At 50.4% G+C, this 21723-nt stretch overlaps 1 pseudogene; it reads left to right on the forward strand.

Moving 5' to 3' along the window:
* The window catches only part of LOC123088529 (disease resistance protein RGA5-like), a 61552-nt pseudogene that overhangs the window by 23065 nt on the left and 16764 nt on the right, over positions 1–21723 (forward strand).

Here is a 21723-nt window from a genome sequence, read left to right on the forward strand (position 1 = left end):
ATTCACACATAAATGACAAAATGCCAACTTTGTATAGAATTTGCAGTACTGAAATATTTCAGTGTGTACTGAAACTGCAGTACTGAAATAATTCAGTGTGCATCGGTGTGTACTGAAATTGTAGTAACGAAATATTTTAGTGCCTACCGGTGTGTACCGAAATATTTCAGTGTCTACCACTACAACATTACAAATTTTGCCTAGGGCAGTACCGAAATATTTCAGTGCCTACCGGTGTGTACCAAAATATTTCAGTGTCCACCACTACAACATTACAAATTTTGCCTAGGGCAGTTCCGAAATATTTCAGTGCCTAACGGTGTGTACCGAAATATTTCAGTGTCTACCACTAGAACATTACTAATTTTTCCTAGGGTTCATATGATGCCTAGGGTTCACATACATCATAATCCATCCTCCAAATCCATGTACTCAAATATTCATGCAATTCATTGAGATTAAAATGCCATCTAGCATTCCCTCTCTAAGCTATTGCGATCAGTATCACCATGATGTAAGCACGAGCAGTAGGAAGATGAGGATTGGGGAAGCTTACTCTAAACATAGCTACCGCCGCCGTTCAGACGAGGAGAGCGGCGAGGGAAGTGTGGAGAACGGCGGGGAAGCGAGGTCGCGACCACTGTCCTCCTCATCTTGCGCTTCGGAGTCTCCGGTGACTTGGTTGGAGGCTGCACAATCTGCGACAGCACCTCGTGCACGGTGGGTTCCTGATCCAGTGGATGCTCTACCCTGGATCTGAACGCCCACCACCTCCGCCTGGTCCACTCGCTGGACGAATTGGCCTGCTCCATCGTGCAGAGGAGGATCTCGATCTTGTCAATCGGTTGTGCGGGCGGGGGGCAAAGCTTTGCCCTCTCCTTCTTCGTCATATTCTTGAGAGTGGCCATTGCCGTCCAGTTCATCTGCCTTGTGTTGTCAAACCAAGAACGGATCTCCCTCAACCTGGCCAACTTGACCTGGTCGCCACCGGCGATCTGCATGAAGTCGGTGTTCTCGTCGCCGGCCATCAGCTCGATCTGCCGTGTAAGAGGGGGTGGGGGTGGGTGGGGGGTTGCCTGAGTGGAGCGAAGTTGTAGCGGCAAGAAGGAGGAGATGACTGAGGTGGACTTGGAGGAGAGGGAGGAGATGGCCGCCGATGAGTAATTGTGGAATGTGAATCACCATGGCGGCGGTTATGCATTCGACGAGAGGGGCGGCGCGTGCAAATTTTCCTAGGACTAAACTGCCCCTAGATTAAAACGCGTCCCCACCTTGTCACGACTACTGGCCCCACTCGTTTTAGTACTTTCGCGTACTTTCATCAGAGTACTACTCAGTACTTCGTATTTGTCTGCCGTTAGATCGACATCAACGAACGGTTCTAAAAAAGCCCAACCACTCTAAAACTTATAATAGTTATATCCCCAACAGTTACCTATACATCCTTTCTGAAAATAGTGCACTTTCTGGTAATGCATGTCTCTTTTGTCGCAGCAAAGCACTTATATGGATGATGACATGTTTGGTATTGAACCGCTCGAGCTACATTTTACATTGGATGATAACAAGGAGATGTCATGCTCAGTTAAGCTAACCAACAGGACAACGTCCTGTTTTGCCTACAACATTGAAAGGCCAAGCCAGCAGTACACGACACGGCCAGGGAAAGGCATTGTGCCACCAGGATGCGACGAGTATCTTGTTCAAATAATAGTGCAGCGACAGGATAGGGCACTACAAGCTACACAGAATGGTGACAAGTTCATCATCCAGAGCACAAAAGTGAGCAATCTTAGAGATGAGGATATCACTGAACATATATTCCATGAAGAGGCCGGTAAAATGGTTGATGAGGTGAATTTGATGGTTGAATATGAGCCTATTAGTGGACGAGACCCCAGTGTGCCAGTCGAGGCAGTCTCCCCCATGGTGAGCTTCATCAAATAATCTCAACGTACATAGCACCCTTACTGAAATAATTTTATTATTAAATATTACTACTTCGTTGTTTATTGTGCAAGGACATCAATTCCAGCATCTATAAAGATGGCGTGCAAGGACAATGTAACAAACAACTAGATCGCCGTAATTTCCACCCACCAGAAGAATTTTCACAGAGTCAACCAACGAACATGACTTACCTACTGAGAGTCAGCGACCGAGCCATGGATGTCACAAGGGGGGCCATGGGCAGCCTACTCCACAAGCTGGGCGAGCTTAACAAGGAGGACTTCAATCTGGAGGCAAGCATCAAAAAAGATGTCCAGTCACTCTCGGAAGAGCTGGTGATGATGCAGCTCGTACTCCGCAAGGTGTCTGACGTGCAGCAGGGCAACCTCGATGACCTGGTCAAGCATTGGGCCAGTAATGTCAGGGAGATGTCATATGACCTAGAGGATTTCGTTGACGGCTTCTTGGTGCAAAGCCAGCCTGAATCTAGTACAAGTGGCTTTAGGGAACTCACACACGAGATATGCTTCCACTTAGAGAAGGGCAAGAGTCACCATACCATAGGCAGCTTGATCAAAGACAAAAGCAAACAAGTAAAAGATGCGGCCAAAAAGTGTAGAGTATAAGGTCGACAATGTGGTACCTAATGCATCTGCCAAAGCTGCCATTGATGAACTTCGGATTTTGGCTATGTATGAAGATAAAGAACAGCTCGTTGGCATCAATAGGCCAAGAGATGAGCTAATAAGGCTATTTGAGGAGGATGGCGATGTATCAAAGGAAAATCTCAAGATAGTCTCCATTGTTGGATTGGGAGGATTGGGCAAGACCACACTTGCCAAGGCAGTATATGACAAGCTTAAAGCCCAATACCATCTTAAAACTTTTGTTTCGGTTGGTCAGAATCCTGATGTGAAGAAAGTTTTGGGAAATATCCTCCGTAAACTAGTAAGGAATTTCAATGTGGAGAACTTGGATGCGGAGGATCTCATCGAGGCACTCCAAGAATCGCTCGAGGATAAGAGGTGCACAATCCCTCGCCCCCCCCCCCCCCCCGGGGGCACACACATCAACCCATGGTCAGTACATAAGCAAACTACATTAATTAAAGAACTCAAATTCAATATTTTCTTGATTACTTCGCATGCGCTTCTACTTTGTCCTAATTTGCATGCATATATGGTTGTGCCAGCCACTAATCCTACTAAATTTACTAAGATTCGCTACTCCTTTGTTTCTTAACCGTGTGGCACATTTTTGCAGATACTTCATAGTAATTGATGATATATGGGATTCTACAGCATGGGGTCGTATTGCTTATGCTTTTCCAAGAAACAGTTGTGGCAGTAGAGTGATAACAACAACAAGGATTGAACGTGTTGCTCGTGACTGTTGCAAAGTTGAATGCAAAAATGTTTATAGGATGAAACCACTCGGTGAAGTAGACTCAAGAACACTATTTTTTAGAAGAACATTTGGTTCTGAAAAAGATTGCCCCGATACACATAGAAAAGAAGAGATTTTAGTTGATATTCTAAAAAAATGTGGTGGTATGCCACTTGCTATTAATAGTATTGCAAGCCTTCTAGCTGATGAGCCAGGGTCAACCTGGGAGTATGTATGGAAATCCTTGGGTGCTCTGACTGAAGGAGATAATCTTGAAAACATGAAGCAAATATTGGATCTTAGCTACATACATCTTCCTGATCATCTGAAGGCATGTCTACTTTATATTTGTATGTATCCAGAGGATCGCGAGATAGACAAAACTGAATTGTTGAGGAAATGGGTAGCCGAAGGTTTCGTGCACGTGAGTACAAATGGTCTTCTGGATGCAGTGGATGTTGCAGAAAAGTACTTCAAAGAGCTCATCAGCATGTGTATGATCCAGCCTTGGAGGATAAGCTACAACAATGAAGTGTTGTCTTGCAGAGTACATGATATAATTCTTGACATGATGAGATCCAAGTCAAGTAAAGAGAATTTTATTCATGTGATTGATGGTTCTAAGGTTGAGACGGGGGAGATCTGCCGAGTCTCAGTCCACTACAATGATAAAAAGGATACAACAATTTTGGAAACAATCAACAAAGGGTCACTATCACATGTTCGGTCAATCTTACTTTGCCGGAGCTCACTTTTGCCTTATTTTCTGGATTTCAAGTATGTCAGAGTGCTACACCTTGAACATAAGTATTCTTTGAACAACTACCTGGACCACACTGGTATCAGTGGGCTGTTCCTTCTAAGGTATTTAAAGGTTAGTTGTGATATTTTTTCTAGATGTGAGTTGAAGCTACCTAATAAAATTGAGGAGCTACAGCAATTGGAGACAATAGATATATGTGTAGGTAAACTGAGAGAATATCCATCAGATATTGTTAGTTTGCCCCAGTTGTCGCATCTCAGTTCGATGGGAACAATGCTGCCTGACGGGATCGACAGGTTGAAATCCTTGTGCACCCTACAAGGTGTAGATATGTTTAAAAGCTCGGTAGAGAATATCAAGGGGCTCAGCAAGCTGACCAACTTGAGGGAACTTGGGATCTCTTGGAATGGGAGTAGTGAATGGGTGGAAGAGAGCTGTTAGAATAAATCCGAGGCATACTGTCGATCATCCGAGGACCAAGCAATCACACGAGCACGACACCGAGATTTGTTAACGAGGTTCACCGATATGGCTACATCCCCGGGGCCTGACTATGGGCGCTCCTCCCCATGATACCGCTACAATACCGCACCCGGTCGCCCTGGACACCGGCACATGCCGCCGGCTTCCCCTACGTTCCGGTGCTATTATGTTGGCATAGGTTACATTGTGTGTCTACCCCCGCTATATAAGAGAGGCCTAGGATACAAGTGTCCTACTAGGACACGACTCCACATCCTATGTAAACACGGTACAACTACAAGTCCAACTGTAACCTACCTTATACACTATATTCGACACAACTCTAACAAACTCCACCTTGGCGAATATTCTCCACCACCTTGAGTTCGTCCATGCGTCAAACTTCCATGTACATTGGACTTGAGTTTATACACCGTAGCCCCTCAATCCAGCTGCATCTTTGACATGACTCCATGGTAGATGATCAGTCCACCCCGCGTCCCGTCGACTTCAAGCTCACATGCGTATGCCATCTTGAATGAACCCCACGCCATAGTCTTGTCAAAGCCACACAAGCCCTCGGGGCCTGCGCCACGTGTTTCCACGCCCAGAAGTCGGTCACCATCGGCATCACGCTCCTATGTCGTCGTCGCCGATTCCACCACCGTCATCTGTACCAACCGACTTGCATCGATCCCGTCAGACTGTCCAGTCCGACCCAACCAAACTCGTTCGACTGTACGACACACTCGAGGCTCCCAAATCGTCTTTCGCGAATTTCCATCCATCACATATAATTCCTTCTTAGCTGACATGACTTCCTGCAACGCCTTCAAGCATCTCTGTCATGCCAATAAATTTTCATCCTTGTCTGCCATAACCCAAGGTTTTCAGTTCCGTTGAACTTCTCCACCTCAAACCCGGTATCCGTTGGCGCCATAGTTCTTTGTACGGCTGACCCTGCGAAAAATTATCCCAGCTTTGCACGTGATGCCCAAGTACACAAACAGAACAGAACATGGTATGCTTCTATGTACTAGTTGCAATTCAACCAGGCCTTCACGTGACGTGCTCTTGGCTCAATCCCGATGCTATAGTTGCTTTGCCTTGTCAATTCCTCCTGCTAAATCCGATGGATGCCAACACGATGGATTTTTCCATCGCCAAATTGATCTGCCTACCTCCGTCCGCGTCGCACATGTGGACTGCACTTCTGGTCTAAAACAAACCTCACGTAGCTACCCAAACGTGTCTTCAGATCAACAGCATGGGCCTCACGCGCCACGTCTGGCCCGCTGCTCCTTCTTGTCTCCAATCCACGGTAGCAAGCCGCACAGGCATAGCCAGCCTGCCCACAAGCCGCCGCCCCACGCGTCTTATGCTGAGCCGCGTGTATCGCTGCGGCTGTCCACAGCTGCTGCAACTCGCCGAGATCAATCTGTCACCGTTGTAACCACCCGCGCTGATTCCGATTATTGCTGAAGATTACAACGCGAACAACTCTTCTTTAGATCACAACTCGCCGACGTCCTTCATCCGTATTATGATCGCATCATGCAGATTCCGGTCGGTGTTCTTCCTCCTCCAAATCAACATCCATAGCCTCCGAACAACCTAAATCCGAGGCATACTGTCGATCATCCGAGGACCAAGCAATCACACGAGCACGACACCGAGATTTGTTAACGAGGTTCACCGATATGGCTACATCCCCGAGGCCTGACTATGGGCGCTCCTCCCCATGATATCGCTATAATACCGCACCCGGTCGCCCTGGACACCGGCACATGCCGCCGGCTTCCCCTGCGTTCCGGTGCTATTATGTTGGCATAGGTTACATTGTGTGTCTACCCCCGCTATATAAGAGAGGCCTAGGATACAAGTGTCCTACTAGGACACAACTCCACATCCTATGTAAACACGGTACAACTACAAGTCCAACTGTAACCTACCTTATACACTATATTCGACACAACTCTAACAAACTCCACCTTGGCGAATATTCTCCACCACCTTGAGTTCGTCCATGCGTCAAACTTCCATGTACATTGGACTTGAGTTTATACACCGTAGCCCCTCAATCCAGCTCCATCTTTGACATGACTCCATGGTAGATGATCAGTCCACCCCGCGTCCCGTCGACTTCAAGCTCACATGCGTATGCCATCTTGAATGAACCCCACGCCATAGTCTTGTCAAAGCCACACAAGCCCTCGGGGCCTGCGCCACGTGTTTCCACGCCCAGAAGTCGGTCACCATCGGCATCACGCTCCTATGTCGTCGTCGCCGATTCCACCACCGTCATCTGTACCAACCGACTTGCATCGATCCCGTCAGACTGTCCAGTCCGACCCAACCAAACTCGTTCGACTGTACGACACACTCGAGGCTCCCAAATCGTCTTCCGCGAATTTCCATCCATCACATATAATTCCATCTTAGCTGACATGACTTCCTGCAACGCCTTCAAGCATCTCTGTCATGCCAATAAATTTTCATCCTTGTCTGCCATAACCCAAGGTTTTCAGTTTCGTTGAACTTCTCCACCTCAAACCCGGTATCCGTTGGCGCCATAGTTCTTTGTACGGCTGACCCTGCGAAAAATTATCCCAGCTTTGCACGTGATGCCCAAGTACACAAACAGAACAGAACATGGTATGCTTCTATGTACTAGTTGCAATTCAACCAGGCCTTCACGTGACGTGCTCTTGGCTCAATCCCGATGCTATAGTTGCTTTGCCTTGTCAATTCCTCCTGCTAAATCCGATGGATGCCAACACGATGGATTTTTCCATCACCAAATTGATCTGCCTACCTCCGTCCGCGTCGCACACGTGGACTGCACTTCTGGTCTAAAACAAACCTCACGTAGCTACCCAAACGTGTCTTCAGATCAACAGCATGGGCCTCACGCGCCACGTCTGGCCCGCTGCTCCTTCTCGTCTCCAATCCACGGTAGCAAGCCGCACAGGCATAGCGAGCCTGCCCACAAGCCGCCGCCCCACGCGTCTTATGCTGAGCCGCGTGTATCGCTGCGGCTGTCCACAGCTGCTGCAACTCGCCGAGATCAATCTGTCACCGTTGTAACCACCTGCGCCGATTCCGATTACTGCTGAAGATTACAACGCGAACAACTCTGCTTTAGATCACAACTCGCCGACGTCCTTCATCCGTATTATGATCGCATCATGCAGATTCCGGTCGGTGTTCTTCCTCCTCCAAATCAACATCCATAGCCTCCGAACAACCTAAATCCGAGGCATACTGTCGATCATCCGAGGACCAAGCAATCACACGAGCACGACACCGAGATTTGTTAACGAGGTTCACCGATATGGCTACATCCCCGAGGCCTGACTATGGGCGCTCCTCCCCATGATACCGCTATAATACCGCACCCGGTCGCCCTGGACACTGGCACATGCCGCCGGCTTCCCCTGCGTTCTGGTGCTATTATGTTGGCATAGGTTACATTGTGTGTCTACCCCCGCTATATAAGAGAGGCCTAGGATACAAGTGTCCTACTAGGACACGACTCCACATCCTATGTAAACACGGTACAACTACAAGTCCAACTGTAACCTACCTTATACACTATATTCGACACAACTCTAACAAACTCCACCTTGGCGAATATTCTCCACCACGTTGAGTTCGTCCATGCGTCAAACTTCCATGTACATTGGACTTGAGTTTATTCCATGAGCACCGCTGCTACTCCAAAGACTCCATATGACTCCACCTGCAACTTGTAGTCCCTTCTATTCTTGACCACAGTCAACACTCGAGCAAAATTAAGTTCCTTGTTACTCTAGTCCGTGCTCCCAACTTCCAGAGTATCCGTCAACGCCATCACACACCGATCACTGACCTGCGTGAAAGTGAACACCTCACATATTGGGTGTCACACGTAAGAGTTACCTGAAATCAACATCAGCGCTCCTTTCTTGACCGCCTGTCTGAAACTTGAAAGAATTTCACCGCTGCTTGTAGTCATCCCAAGTCAAATTCGCAGTTGTCTCACCACATGTATGACCACCAGAGCCCTGGCCCGTCTCCATGTCCCGTGCATACCGCACGCCTCGCCGCTATTACTGCGTCGAGCCTCCGCTGTCCCGGTCGAGTCTCAAGGGTCGCGAAACCACACCACTCAACCCCCACTGCAGAGTACCACCGATCATCACCGACCGATGACGGGTTTCACGCTTCCATCAGACCACTGGGCTCTAGTCGGAATTATGTGTCCCTCGCTTTTCCCGCTGAATAGGCTTCGACTCTCTGTGCACTTACACCGTAGCCCCTCAATCCAGCTCCATCTTTGACATGACTCCATGGTAGATGATCAGTCCACCCCGCGTCCCGTCGACTTCAAGCTCACATGCGTATGCCATCTTGAATCAACCCCACGCCATAGTCTTGTCAAAGACACCCAAGCCCTCGGGGCCTGCGCCACGTGTTTCCACGCCCAGAAGTCGGTCACCATCGGCATCACGCTCCTATGTCGTCGTCGCCGATTCCACCACCGTCATCTGTACCAACCGACTTGCGTCGATCCCGTCAGACTGTCCAGTCCGACCCAACCAAACTCGTTCGACTGTACGACACACTCGAGGCTCCCAAATCGTCTTCCGCGAATTTCCATCCATCACATATAATTCCATCTTAGCTGACATGACTTCCTGCAACGCCTTCAAGCATCTCTGTCATGCCAATAAATTTTCATCCTTGTCTGCCATAACCCAAGGTTTTCAGTTTCGTTGAACTTCTCCACCTCAAACCCGGTATCCGTTGGCGCCATAGTTCTTTGTACGGCTGACCCTGCGAAAAATTATCCCAGCTTTGCACGTGATGCCCAAGTACACAAACAGAACAGAACATGGTATGCTTCTATGTACTAGTTGCAATTCAACCAGGCCTTCACGTGACGTGCTCTTGGCTCAATCCCGATGCTACAGTTGCTTTGCCTTGTCAATTCCTCCTGCTAAATCCGATGGATGCCAACACGATGGATTTTTCCATCACCAAATTGATCTGCCTACCTCCGTCCGCGTCGCACACGTGGACTGCACTTCTGGTCTAAAACAAACCTCACGTAGCTACCCAAACGTGTCTTCAGATCAACAGCATGGGCCTCACGCGCCACGTCTGGCCCGCTGCTCCTTCTCGTCTCCAATCCACGGTAGCAAGCCGCACAGGCATAGCGAGCCTGCCCACAAGCCGCCGCCCCACGCGTCTTATGCTGAGCCGCGTGTATCGCTGCGGCTGTCCACAGCTGCTGCAACTCGCCGAGATCAATCTGTCACCGTTGTAACCACCTGCGCCGATTCCGATTACTGCTGAAGATTACAACGCGAACAACTCTGCTTTAGATCACAACTCGCCGACGTCCTTCATCCGTATTATGATCGCATCATGCAGATTCCGGTCGGTGTTCTTCCTCCTCCAAATCAACATCCATAGCCTCCGAACAACCTAAATCCGAGGCATACTGTCGATCATCCGAGGACCAAGCAATCACACGAGCACGACACCGAGATTTGTTAACGAGGTTCACCGATATGGCTACATCCCCGAGGCCTGACTATGGGCGCTCCTCCCCATGATACCGCTATAATACCGCACCCGGTCGCCCTGGACACCGGCACATGCCGCCGGCTTCCCCTGCGTTCTGGTGCTATTATGTTGGCATAGGTTACATTGTGTGTCTACCCCCGCTATATAAGAGAGGCCTAGGATACAAGTGTCCTACTAGGACACGACTCCACATCCTATGTAAACACGGTACAACTACAAGTCCAACTGTAACCTACCTTATACACTATATTCGACACAACTCTAACAAACTCCACCTTGGCGAATATTCTCCACCACGTTGAGTTCGTCCATGCGTCAAACTTCCATGTACATTGGACTTGAGTTTATTCCATGAGCACCGCTGCTACTCCAAAGACTCCATATGACTCCACCTGCAACTTGTAGTCCCTTCTATTCTTGACCACAGTCAACACTCGAGCAAAATTAAGTTCCTTGTTACTCTAGTCCGTGCTCCCAACTTCCAGAGTATCCGTCAACGCCATCACACACCGATCACTGACCTGCGTGAAAGTGAACACCTCACATATTGGGTGTCACACGTAAGAGTTACCTGAAATCAACATCAGCGCTCCTTTCTTGACCGCCTGTCTGAAACTTGAAAAAGAATTTCACCGCTGCTTGTAGTCATCCCAAGTCAAATTCGCAGTTGTCTCACCACATGTATGACCACCAGAGCCCTGGCCCGTCTCCATGTCCCGTGCATACCGCACGCCTCGCCGCTATTACTGCGTCGAGCCTCCGCTGTCCCGGTCGAGTCTCAAGGGTCGCGAAACCACACCACTCAACCCCCACTGCAGAGTACCACCGATCATCACCGACCGATGACGGGTTTCACGCTTCCATCAGACCACTGGGCTCTAGTCCGAATTATGTGTCCCTCGCTTTTCCCGCTGAATAGGCTTCGACTCTCTGTGCACTTACACCGTAGCCCCTCAATCCAGCTCCATCTTTGACATGACTCCATGGTAGATGATCAGTCCACCCCGCGTCCCGTCGACTTCAAGCTCACATGCGTATGCCATCTTGAATCAACCCCACGCCATAGTCTTGTCAAAGCCACCCAAGCCCTCGGGGCCTGCGCCACGTGTTTCCACGCCTAGAAGTCGGTCACCATCGGCATCACGCTCCTATGTCGTCGTCGCCGATTCCACCACCGTCATCTGTACCAACCGACTTGCATCGATCCCGTCAGACTGTCCAGTCCGACCCAACCAAACTCGTTCGACTGTACGACACACTCGAGGCTCCCAAATCGTCTTCCGCGAATTTCCATCCATCACATATAATTCCATCTTAGCTGACATGACTTCCTGCAACGCCTTCAAGCATCTCTGTCATGCCAATAAATTTTCATCCTTGTCTGCCATAACCCAAGGTTTTCAGTTTCGTTGAACTTCTCCACCTCAAACCCGGTATCCGTTGGCGCCATAGTTCTTTGTACGGCTGACCCTGCGAAAAATTATCCCAGCTTTGCACGTGATGCCCAAGTACACAAACAGAACAGAACATGGTATGCTTCTATGTACTAGTTGCAATTCAACCAGGCCTTCACGTGACGTGCTCTTGGCTCAATCCCGATGCTACAGTTGCTTTGCCTTGTCAATTCCTCCTGCTAAATCCGATGGATGCCAACACGATGGATTTTTCCATCACCAAATTGATCTGCCTACCTCCGTCCGCGTCGCACACGTGGACTGCACTTCTGGTCTAAAACAAACCTCACGTAGCTACCCAAACGTGTCTTCAGATCAACAGCATGGGCCTCACGCGCCACGTCTGGCCCGCTGCTCCTTCTCGTCTCCAATCCACGGTAGCAAGCCGCACAGGCATAGCGAGCCTGCCCACAAGCCGCCGCCCCACGCGTCTTATGCTGAGCCGCGTGTATCGCTGCGGCTGTCCACAGCTGCTGCAACTCGCCGAGATCAATCTGTCACCGTTGTAACCACCTGCGCCGATTCCGATTACTGCTGAAGATTACAACGCGAACAACTCTGCTTTAGATCACAACTCGCCGACGTCCTTCATCCGTATTATGATCGCATCATGCAGATTCCGGTCGGTGTTCTTCCTCCTCCAAATCAACATCCATAGCCTCCGAACAACCTAAATCCGAGGCATACTGTCGATCATCCGAGGACCAAGCAATCACACGAGCACGACACCGAGATTTGTTAACGAGGTTCACCGATATGGCTACATCCCCGGGGCCTGACTATGGGCGCTCCTCCCCATGATACCGCTATAATACCGCACCCGGTCGCCCTGGACACCGGCACATGCCGCCGGCTTCCCCTGCGTTCCGGTGCTATTATGTTGGCATAGGTTACATTGTGTGTCTACCCCCGCTATATAAGAGAGGCCTAGGATACAAGTGTCCTACTAGGACACGACTCCACATCCTATGTAAACACGGTACAACTACAAGTCCAACTGTAACCTACCTTATACACTATATTCGACACAACTCTAACAAACTCCACCTTGGCGAATATTCTCCACCACCTTGAGTTCGTCCATGCGTCAAACTTCCATGTACATTGGACTTGAGTTTATTCCATGAGCACCGCTGCTACTCCAAAGACTCCATATGACTCCACCTGCAACTTGTAGTCCCTTCTATTCTTGACCACAGTCAACACTCGAGCAAAATTAAGTTCCTTGTTACTCTAGTCCGTGCTCCCAACTTCCAGAGTATCCGTCAACGCCATCACACACCGATCACTGACCTGCGTGAAAGTGAACAACTCACATATTGGGTGTCACACGTAAGAGTTACCTGAAATCAACATCAGCGCTCCTTTCTTGACCGCCTGTCTGAAACTTGAAAGAATTTCACCGTTGCTTGTAGTCATCCCAAGTCAAATTCGCAGTTGTCTCACCACATGTATGACCACCAGAGCCCTGGCCCGTCTCCATGTCCCGTGCATACCGCACGCCTCGCCGCTATTACTGCGTCGAGCCTCCGCTGTCCCGGTCGAGTCTCAAGGGTCGCGAAACCACACCACTCAACCCCCACTGCAGAGTACCACCGATCATCACCGACCGATGACGGGTTTCACGCTTCCATCAGACCACTGGGCTCTAGTCCGAATTATGTGTCCCTCGCTTTTCCCGCTGAATAGGCTTCGACTCTCTGTGCACTTACACCGTAGCCCCTCAATCCAGCTCCATCTTTGACATGACTCCATGGTAGATGATCAGTCCACCCCGCGTCCCGTCGACTTCAAGCTCACATGCGTATGCCATCTTGAATCAACCCCACGCCATAGTCTTGTCAAAGCCACCCAAGCCCTCGGGGCCTGCGCCACGTGTTTCCACGCCCAGAAGTCGGTCACCATCGGCATCACGCTCCTATGTCGTCGTCGCCGATTCCACCACCGTCATCTGTACCAACCGACTTGCATCGATCCCGTCAGACTGTCCAGTCCGACCCAACCAAACTCGTTCGACTGTACGACACACTCGAGGCTCCCAAATCGTCTTCCGCGAATTTCCATCCATCACATATAATTCCATCTTAGCTGACATGACTTCCTGCAACGCCTTCAAGCATCTCTGTCATGCCAATAAATTTTCATCCTTGTCTGCCATAACCCAAGGTTTTCAGTTTCGTTGAACTTCTCCACCTCAAACCCGGTATCCGTTGGCGCCATAGTTCTTTGTACGGCTGACCCTGCGAAAAATTATCCCAGCTTTGCACGTGATGCCCAAGTACACAAACAGAACAGAACATGGTATGCTTCTATGTACTAGTTGCAATTCAACCAGGCCTTTACGTGACGTGCTCTTGGCTCAATCCCGATGCTACAGTTGCTTTGCCTTGTCAATTCCTCCTGCTAAATCCGATGGATGCCAACACGATGGATTTTTCCATCACCAAATTGATCTGCCTACCTCCGTCCGCGTCGCACACGTGGACTGCACTTCTGGTCTAAAACAAACCTCACGTAGCTACCCAAACGTGTCTTCAGATCAACAGCATGGGCCTCACGCGCCACGTCTGGCCCGCTGCTCCTTCTCGTCTCCAATCCACGGTAGCAAGCCGCACAGGCATAGCGAGCCTGCCCACAAGCCGCCGCCCCACGCGTCTTATGCTGAGCCGCGTGTATCGCTGCGGCTGTCCACAGCTGCTGCAACTCGCCGAGATCAATCTGTCACCGTTGTAACCACCTGCGCCGATTCCGATTACTGCTGAAGATTACAACGCGAACAACTCTGCTTTAGATCACAACTCGCCGACGTCCTTCATCCGTATTATGATCGCATCATGCAGATTCCGGTCGGTGTTCTTCCTCCTCCAAATCAACATCCATAGCCTCCGAACAACCTAAATCCGAGGCATACTGTCGATCATCCGAGGACCAAGCAATCACACGAGCACGACACCGAGATTTGTTAACGAGGTTCACCGATATGGCTACATCCCCGGGGCCTGACTATGGGCGCTCCTCCCCATGATACCGCTATAATACCGCACCCGGTCGCCCTGGACACCGGCACATGCCGCCGGCTTCCCCTGCGTTCCGGTGCTATTATGTTGGCATAGGTTACATTGTGTGTCTACCCCCGCTATATAAGAGAGGCCTAGGATACAAGTGTCCTACTAGGACACGACTCCACATCCTATGTAAACACGGTACAACTACAAGTCCAACTGTAACCTACCTTATACACTATATTCGACACAACTCTAACAAACTCCACCTTGGCGAATATTCTCCACCACCTTGAGTTCGTCCATGCGTCAAACTTCCATGTACATTGGACTTGAGTTTATTCCATGAGCACCGCTGCTACTCCAAAGACTCCATATGACTCCACCTGCAACTTGTAGTCCCTTCTATTCTTGACCACAGTCAACACTCGAGCAAAATTAAGTTCCTTGTTACTCTAGTCCGTGCTCCCAACTTCCAGAGTATCCGTCAACGCCATCACACACCGATCACTGACCTGCGTGAAAGTGAACACCTCACATATTGGGTGTCACACGTAAGAGTTACCTGAAATCAACATCAGCGCTCCTTTCTTGACCGCCTGTCTGAAACTTGAAAGAATTTCACCGCTGCTTGTAGTCATCCCAAGTCAAATTCGCAGTTGTCTCACCACATGTATGACCACCAGAGCCCTGGCCCGTCTCCATGTCCCGTGCATACCGCACGCCTCGCCGCTATTACTGCGTCGAGCCTCCGCTGTCCCGGTCGAGTCTCAAGGGTCGCGAAACCACACCACTCAACCCCCACTGCAGAGTACCACCGATCATCACCGACCGATGACGGGTTTCACGCTTCCATCAGACCACTGGGCTCTAGTCCGAATTATGTGTCCCTCGCTTTTCCCGCTGAATAGGCTTCGACTCTCTGTGCACTTACACCGTAGCCCCTCAATCCAGCTCCATCTTTGACATGACTCCATGGTAGATGATCAGTCCACCCCGCGTCCCGTCGACTTCAAGCTCACATGCGTATGCCATCTTGAATCAACCCCACGCCATAGTCTTGTCAAAGCCACCCAAGCCCTCGGGGCCTGCGCCACGTGTTTCCACGCCCAGAAGTCGGTCACCATCGGCATCACGCTCCTATGTCGTCGTCGCCGATTCCACCACCGTCATCTGTACCAACCGACTTGCGTCGATCCCGTCAGACTGTCCAGTCCGACCCAACCAAACTCGTTCGACTGTACGACACACTCGAGGCTCCCAAATCGTCTTCCGCGAATTTCCATCCATCACATATAATTCCATCTTAGCTGACATGACTTCCTGCAACGCCTTCAAGCATCTCTGTCATGCCAATAAATTTTCATCCTTGTCTGCCATAACCCAAGGTTTTCAGTTCGGTTGAACTTCTCCACCTCAAACCCGGTACCCGTTGGCGCCCTAGTTCTTTGTACGTCTGACCCTGCGAAAAATTATCCCAGCTTTGCACGTGATGCCCAAGTACACAAACGGAACAGAACATGGTATGCTTCTATGTACTAGTTGCAATTCAACCAAGCCTTCACGTGACGTGCTCTTGGCTCAATCCCGATGCTACAGTTGCTTTGCCTTGTCAATTCCTCCTGCTAAATCCGATGGATGCCAACACGATGGATTTTTCCATCGCCAAATTGATCTGCCTACCTCCGTCCGCGTCGCACACGTGGACTGCACTTCTGGTCTAAAACAAACCTCACGTAGCTACCCAAACGTGTCTTCAGATCAACAGCATGGGCCTCACGCGCCACGTCTGGCCCGCTGCTCCTTCTCGTCTCCAATCCACGGTAGCAAGCCGCACAGGCATAGCCAGCCTGCCCACAAGCCGCCGCCCCACGCGTCTTATGCTGAGCCGAGTGTATCGCTGCGGCTGTCCACAGCTGCTGCAACTCGCCGAGATCAATCTGTCACCGTTGTAACCACCCGCGTCGATTCCGATTACTGCTGAAGATTACAACGCGACCAACTCTGCTTTAGATCACAACTCGCCGACGTCCTTCATCCGTATAATGATCGCATCATGCAGATTCCGGTCGGTGTTCTTCCTCCTCCGAACAACCTAAATCCGAGGCATACTGTCGATCATCCGAGGACCAAGCAATCACACGAGCACGACACCGAGATTTGTTAACGAGGTTCACCGATATGGCTACATCCCCGGGGCCTGACTATGGGCGCTCCTCCCCATGATACCGCTATAATACCGCACCCGGTCGCCCTGGACACCGGCACATGCCGCCGGCTTCCCCTGCGTTCCGGTGCTATTATGTTGGCATAGGTTACATTGTGTGTCTACCCCCGCTATATAAGATAGGCCTAGGATACAAGTGTCCTACTAGGACACGACTCCACATCCTATGTAAACACGGTACAACTACAAGTCCAACTGTAACCTACCTTATACACTATATTCGACACAACTCTAACAAACTCCACCTTGGCGAATATTCTCCACCACCTTGAGTTCGTCCATGCGTCAAACTTCCATGTACATTGGACTTGAGTTTATTCCATGAGCACCGCTGCTACTCCAAAGACTCCATATGACTCCACCTGCAACTTGTAGTCCCTTCTATTCTTGACCACAGTCAACACTCGAGCAAAATTAAGTTCCTTGTTACTCTAGTCCGTGCTCCCAACTTCCAGAGTATCCGTCAACGCCATCACACACCGATCACTGACCTGCGTGAAAGTGAACACCTCACATATTGGGTGTCACACGTAAGAGTTACCTGAAATCAACATCAGCGCTCCTTTCTTGACCGCCTGTCTGAAACTTGAAAGAATTTCACCGCTGCTTGTAGTCATCCCAAGTCAAATTCGCAGTTGTCTCACCACATGTATGACCACCAGAGCCCTGGCCCGTCTCCATGTCCCGTGCATACCGCACGCCTCGCCGCTATTACTGCGTCGAGCCTCCGCTGTCCCGGTCGAGTCTCAAGGGTCGCGAAACCACACCACTCAACCCCCACTGCAGAGTACCACCGATCATCACCGACCGATGACGGGTTTCACGCTTCCATCAGACCACTGGGCTCTAGTCCGAATTATGTGTCCCTCGCTTTTCCCGCTGAATAGGCTTCGACTCTCTATGCACTTACACTGTAGCCCCTCAATCCAGCTCCATCTTTGACATGACTCCATGGTAGATGATCAGTCCACCCCGCGTCCCGTCGACTTCAAGCTCACATGCGTATGCCATCTTGAATCAACCCCACGCCATAGTCTTGTCAAAGCCACACAAGCCCTCGGGGCCTGCGCCACGTGTTTCCACGCCCAGAAGTCGGTCACCATCGGCATCACGCTCCTATGTCGTCGTCGCCGATTCCACCACCGTCATCTGTACCAACCGACTTGCGTCGATCCCGTCAGACTGTCCAGTCCGACCCAACCAAACTCGTTCGACTGTACGACACACTCGAGGCTCCCAAATCGTCTTCTGCGAATTTCCATCCATCACATATAATTCCATCTTAGCTGACATGACTTCCTGCAACGCCTTCAAGCATCTCTGTCATGCCAATAAATTTTCATCCTTGTCTGCCATAACCCAAGGTTTTCAGTTTCGGTTGAACTTCTCCACCTCAAACCCGGTCCGTTGGCGCCTAGTTCTTTGTACGTGACCCTGCGAAAAAATTATCCCAGCTTTGCACGTGATGCCCAAGTACACAAACGGAACAGAACATGGTATGCTTCTATGTACTAGTTGCAATTCAACCAGGCCTTCAGTGACGTGCTCTTGGCTCATCCCGATGCTACAGTTGCTTTGCCTTGTCAATTCCTCCTGCTAAATCCGATGGATGCCAACACGATGGATTTTTCCATCGCCAAATTGATCTGCCTACCTCCGTCCGCGTCGCACACGTGGACTGCACTTCTGGTCTAAAACAAACCTCACGTAGCTACCCAAACGTGTCTTCAGATCACAGCATGGGCCTCACGCGCCACGTCTGGCCCGCTGCTCCTTCTCGTCTCCAATCCACGGTAGCAAGCCGCACAGGCATAGCCAGCCTGCCCACAAGCCGCCGCCCCACGCGTCTTATGCTGAGCGAGTGTATCGCTGCGGCTGTCCACAGCTGCTGCAACTCGCGAGATCAATCTGTCACCGTTGTAACCACCGCGTCGATTCCGATTACTGCTGAAGATTACAACGCGACAACTCTGCTTTAGATCACAACTCGCCGACGTCCTTCATCCGTATTAATGATCGCATCATGCAGATTCCGGTCGGTGTTCTTCCTCCTCCAAATCAACATCCATAGCCTCGAACAACCTAAATCCGAGGCATACTGTCGATCATCGAGGACCAAGCAATCAACGCGCACGACACCGAGATTTGTTAACGAGGTTCACCGATATGGCTACATCCCCGGGCCTGACTATGGGCGCTCCTCCCCATGATACCGCTATAATACCGCACCTCGCCCTGGACACCGGGCACATGCGCCGGCTTCCCCTGCGTTCCGGTGCTATATGTTGGCATAGGTTACATTGTGTGTCTACCCCCGCTATATAAGAGAGGCCTAGGATACAAGTGTCCTACTAGGACACGACTCCACATCCTATGTAAACACGATACAACTACAAGTCCAACTGTAACCTACCTTGTACACTATATTCGACACAACTCTAACAAACTCCACCTTGGCGAATATTCTCCACCACCTTGAGTTCGTCCATGCGTCAAACTTCCATGTACATTGGACTTGAGTTTATCCATGAGCACCGCTGCTACTCCAAAGACTCCATATGACTCCACCTGCAACTTGTAGTCCCTTCTTTTCTTGACCACAGTCAACACTCGAGCAAAATTAAGTTCCTTGTTACTCTAGTTCGTGCTCCCAACTTCCAGAGTATCCGTCCAACGCCATCACACACCGATCACTGACCTGCGTGAAAGTGAACAACTCACATATTGGGTGTCACACATAAGAGTTACCTGAACTCAACATCAGCGCTCCTTTCTTGACCGCCTGTCTGAAACTTGAAGAATTTCACCGTTGCTTGTAGTCATCCCAAGTCAAATTCGCAGTTGTCTCACCACATGTATGACCACCAGAGCCCTGGCCCGTCTCCATGTCCCGTGCATACCGCACGCCTCGCCGCTATTACTGCGTCGAGCCTCCGCTGTCCCGGTCGAGTCTCAAGGGTCGCGAAACCACACCACTCAACCCCCACTGCAGAGTACCACCGATCATCACCGACCGATGACGGGTTTCACGCTTCCATCAGACCACTGGGCTCTAGTCCGAATTATGTGTCCCTCGCTTTTCCCGCTGAATAGGCTTCGACTCTCTATGCACTTACACTGTAGCCCCTCAATCCAGCTCCATCTTTGACATGACTCCATGGTAGATGATCAGTCCACCCCGCGTCCCGTCGACTTCAAGCTCACATGCGTATGCCATCTTGAATCAACCCCACGCCATAGTCTTGTCAAAGCCACACAAGCCCTCGGGCCTGCGCCACGTGTTTCCACGCCCAGAAGTCGGTCACCATCGGCATCACGCTCCTATGTCGTCGTCGCCGATTCCACCACCGTCATCTGTACAACCGACTTGCGTCGATCCCGTCAGACTGTCCAGTCCGACCAACCAAACTCGTTCGACTGTACGACACACTCGAGGCTCCCAAATCGTCTTCCGCGAATTTCCATCCATCACATATAATTCCATCTTAGCTGACATGACTTCCTGCAACGCCTTCAAGCATCTCTGTCATGCCAATAAATTTTCATCCTTGTCTGCCATAACCCAAGGTTTTCAGTTCGTTGAACTTCTCCACCTCAAACCCGGTACCGTTGGCGCCATAGTTCTTTGTACGGCTGACCCTGGAAAATTATCCAGCTTTGCACGTGATGCCCAAGTACACAAACGAACAGAACATGGTATGCTTCTATGTACTAGTTGCAATTCAACCAGGCCTTCACGTGACGTGCTCTTGGCTCAATCCCGATGCTACAGTTGCTTTGCCTTGTCAATTCCTCCTGCTAAATCCGATGGATGCCAACACGATGGATCTTTTCTTCGCAACGATTGATCTGCCTCCTTCCGCCGTACACGGTCCGCACCTCCAGTGGACTGCCCGTCTGTCTAAAACAAACTCTGCCTACGCAACCTGTCTGTCACGATCGAACGCCGCGCTGGCCTCACAGCGCTGCACTCATCCACCGCGCTCTGCCTTGTCCCAATCCACGGGCCAGCCGCACAGGCTTCCAGCGCCTGACAGCCGCGCCTCCACGACTCGTTATGCACGAGCCGCGTGATCGCTGCGCGCCTGTCCACGCTTGCTGCCACTCGCCGTATCTGTCACCGCTGTACCGCCCCCGACCCGATTCCGAGTACTTGCTGCGCATACAGTGAACTTCCACGTATGCTTTAGATCACACTGCCGACGTCCACACCGTAACTGGGTGCATCTCAGACTTGATTCTTCCTCGAATCAACAAACATCGCTCGAACCCTCTCATGATACACTGTTAGAATAAATCCGAGGCCCACCATCGATCATCCGAGGACCAAGCAATCACACGAGCACGACACCGAGATTTGTTAACGAGGTTCACCGATATGGCTACATCCCCGGGGCCTGACTATGGGCGCTCCTCCCCATGACACCGCTACAATACCGCACCCGGTCGCCCTGGACACCGGCACATGCCGCCGGCTTCCCCTGCGTTCCGGTGCTATTATGTTGGCATAGGTTACATCGTGTGTCTACCCCCGCTATATATGAGAGGCCTAGGATACAAGTGTCCTACTAGGACACGACTCCACATCCTATGTAAACACGATACAACTACAAGTCCAACTGTAACCTACCTTGTACACTATATTCGACACAACTCTAACAAACTCCACCTTGGCAAATATTCTCCACCACCTTGAATTCGTCAATGCGTCAAACTTCCATGTACATTGGACTTGAGTTTATCCCATGAGCACCGCTGCTACTCCAAAGACTCCATATGACTCCACCTGCAACTTGTAGTCCCTTCTTTTCTTGACCAAGTCAACACTCGAGCAAAATTAAGTTCCTTGTTACTCTAGTTTGTGCTCCCAACTTCCAGAGTATCAGTCCAACGCCATCACACACC

Source organism: Triticum aestivum, chromosome 4A (genome assembly GCF_018294505.1).
Source record: "Triticum aestivum cultivar Chinese Spring chromosome 4A, IWGSC CS RefSeq v2.1, whole genome shotgun sequence".
In the NCBI taxonomy this organism is placed as follows: domain Eukaryota; kingdom Viridiplantae; phylum Streptophyta; class Magnoliopsida; order Poales; family Poaceae; genus Triticum; species Triticum aestivum.